This window comes from Diabrotica virgifera, chromosome 7 (genome assembly GCF_917563875.1).
Source record: "Diabrotica virgifera virgifera chromosome 7, PGI_DIABVI_V3a".
In the NCBI taxonomy this organism is placed as follows: domain Eukaryota; kingdom Metazoa; phylum Arthropoda; class Insecta; order Coleoptera; family Chrysomelidae; genus Diabrotica; species Diabrotica virgifera.
The window spans coordinates 83,950,811-83,952,968 of record NC_065449.1 but is presented as its reverse complement, the minus strand read 5'-3'; the positions used below and the strand labels follow the sequence as shown (position 1 = coordinate 83,952,968).

Sequence of the window (2,158 nt, the reverse complement as noted above, 5' to 3'; positions counted from 1 at the left end):
TGAGACCCATTAAGTATGGTATTTTTGAGATTGCCTAAGTGTCCTCTTTCTACAGTTAACGTATGTTACTTTCCCAATGAAACACCCTGTATGATTTCAACGAAATAAATATACTTTCAACAGATTATTTGTATTTTATTTAAAGATTAAACTAATTTTTACTTACTACTTTCCAAAAATGTTTATTAAAACAATACCAAAAATAACAAAAAAATTGAAAACACACGGATTCGAACCGGGGACCTCTCGATTTCCAGTCGAACGCTCTACCACTGAGCTATACTACCTTTATTTTTACGGACTACAAGATTTCTCAGACATACTGACAAATAGATCAAGTGAAGTATAAAAATACTTTAAATATTACTTACTATCTTATTCCCGAGGAAGACAAATCCAAAGACACAAAAATTATAATAAATATATTTACTAAAAACACTAATATATTCTTTCCACACCTTTTTTGGACTGATACGTACATAACTTAAAATATTTAACAACGAACTCCATACTGTCTGTGTGCGCATGCGCGCAGAATATTAAAAATTCACTCCCAATCGCGCATAAAGAAGTATAACTTCAAAAAGTATAAAGTCGCCTATGACCAATTGATCATTCTGCCACAAAGCTTATAGAGCACTTTACAGCTGCTATTAAGTTTTCGGATAACTAAACCCAGTAACTAAATGTGTAGGCGTCAGTACCAAGCTTGAAGTGCGATACTCTGTAATTATCCGTGCCACCACTGAATTGCATGAAAATTTGGATTTAGGTTCCTCTATTTCATTTTTGGACTTGCCAGGGTTGCTTTTACTTGGGGAGGGGGGGGGTAAACTTATAACTAAACTTCTCGGGGTGAAAAAACATACGTTCAAAATAAGTCCGGAAATGGATAAGTTAGCTAATTTTAAGCAACTTTTGATGTATAAGTAAGTTTTTTCACTGAGCCAATATTCTTCGAGCTTTTGCAAGTAAAAATATCCATTTTTTAACAAAAAAAACCAAGTTTTCAGACGGTTTTTCGCAAATAACTCAAAAAGTAAGTATTTATCGAACAAGATATTAATTTTTATAAAAATGTAGCTTATAAAAAATTTAAAAAAATAGTGTGTGTATGAAGTCTGTAGACACAGTACACAATAGAAGCTCATAGAAGTTGTAGCTCATGAAAATTAAGTTCTATTTTATAGCACATTATGTATAATCTTACAATGCTCCACTATAAGCGTTCCGATAATATCTCCTAAAATATGCTATTGGTTTTTTACTCATAACTCGGTTAGTTTTTAAGCTATAAAATGATTACATAAACCAATTTGTAAGTTTTTTAAGGGCAATAAGAGCATTTAAATTAATTTTTTTTTAATTTTTATTGTTGAAAGGATTTAGGTCTGGATCCCGCGTATGAAAAAAAAGTTGATTAATAGCAAGCTGAAAATTTGTTAATAGCTTAAGGGTGTCTAGTCGGATAAACTTTGATATATGGGAACACTGGAACAGGGGCAGTTTTAATTGTGGAACAGGTTAAAAATTTGGAACGGTCACACCACGAAAACGGCACATTTATTTTGTCCGACAGAACAGACTTAAACTCTCCGAACAGAGATTAAACTCTCATGCAAAAATAAGACTGCTATTTATCACCTGTCATAATTCCTGTCATTTGACATATTCTACATGTTCCACTCATTAAAACGCCCATTTGGTGATAAACAGCAGTCTGTTTTTAGCATGAGAGTTTAATCTCTGTTCGAAGAGTTTAAGTCTATTCTGTCGGACAAAATACATGTGCCGTTTTTGTGGTCTGACCGTTCCAAAGTTTTAACCTGTTCCACAATTAAAACTTCCCCTGTTCCAGTGTTCCCATATATCAAAGTTTGTCCGACTAGACACCTGTAAGCTATTAACAAATTTTCAGCTTGCTATTAATCAACTTTTTTTTCATACGCGGGATCCAGACCTAATTGTAATGCAAAGGGCTTGGACGTGTCACTAATCACGAGTGTATGCAAACTTTGAACATATCTTAACCAATTTTTGTCTTACAGAAAAACAGAAACATACAAAATATTAGTAATACTTTCTAAGTAATTTAAAAAAAGGCGTGTTTTTCAAAATTAAATTTTTTTTATATAATTTTTTTTTTAAATTTTATTTT

At 32.1% G+C, this 2,158-nt stretch overlaps 1 non-coding gene across 1 annotated transcript; it reads right to left on the bottom strand.

The window, feature by feature from the left end:
- Positions 1-215: 215 nt before the first annotated feature.
- Trnas-gga (transfer RNA serine (anticodon GGA)) lies at positions 216-287 on the bottom strand. The gene has a single exon. It is a non-coding gene; the product is annotated as a tRNA-Ser (tRNA).
- Between the last annotated feature and the right edge of the window lie 1,871 nt (positions 288-2,158).